Genomic DNA, 728 nt, shown 5'->3' with positions numbered 1-728 from the left:
ACCATTAGAGTGGTGTGTTCAACCAGAGAACCAATCACAACAAATCATTAGAGTGGTGTGTTCAACCAGAGAATCAATCACAGCAAACCATTAGAGTGGTGTGTTCAACCAGAGAACCAATCACAACAAACCATTAGAGTGGTGTGTTCAACCATAGAACTAATCACAACAAACCATTAGAGTGGTGTGTTCAACCAGAGAATGAATCACAGCAAACCACTAGAGTGGTGTGTTCAACCAGAGAATGAATCACAGCAAACCATTAGAGTGGTGTGTTCAACCAGAGAACCAATCACAACAAACCATTAGAGTGGTGTGTTCAACCATAGAACTAATCACAACAAACCATTAGAGTGGTGTGTTCAACCATAGAACTAATCACAACAAATCATGAGAGTGGTGTGTTCAACCAGAGAACTAATCACAACAAACCATTAGAGTGGTGTGTTCAACCATAGAACTAATCACAACAAACCATTAGAGTGGTGTGTTCAACCATAGAACTAATCACAACAAACCATGAGAGTGGTGTGTTCAACCAGAGAACTAATTACAACAAATCATTAGAGTGGTGTGTTCAACCAGAGAATGAATCACAACAAACCATTAGAGTGGTGTGTTCAACCAGAGAACCAATCACAACAAACCATTAGAGTGGTGTGTTCAACCAGAGAACCAATCACAACAAACCACTAGAGTGGTGTGTTCAACCAGAGAACCTATCAAAA

The 728-nt window shown here is 40.0% G+C and overlaps 1 protein-coding gene across 1 annotated transcript in view; it reads left to right on the top strand.

Annotated features, from left to right (window-relative positions):
- LOC106526546 (ras-related protein Rab-3B) overlaps window positions 1-728 on the top strand; it is a gene marked incomplete at its 5' end in the record, with an annotated part of 2,849 nt that extends 2,121 nt beyond the window's left edge. The window contains 1 exon segment of the mRNA XM_014021176.1: window positions 602-728.

This window comes from Austrofundulus limnaeus, unplaced genomic scaffold, assembly GCF_001266775.1.
Source record: "Austrofundulus limnaeus strain Quisiro unplaced genomic scaffold, Austrofundulus_limnaeus-1.0 Scaffold280, whole genome shotgun sequence".
NCBI lineage: Eukaryota > Metazoa > Chordata > Actinopteri > Cyprinodontiformes > Rivulidae > Austrofundulus > Austrofundulus limnaeus.
Note: the sequence above shows the minus strand (reverse complement) of the source record. Positions and strands in the feature narration are given on the sequence as shown.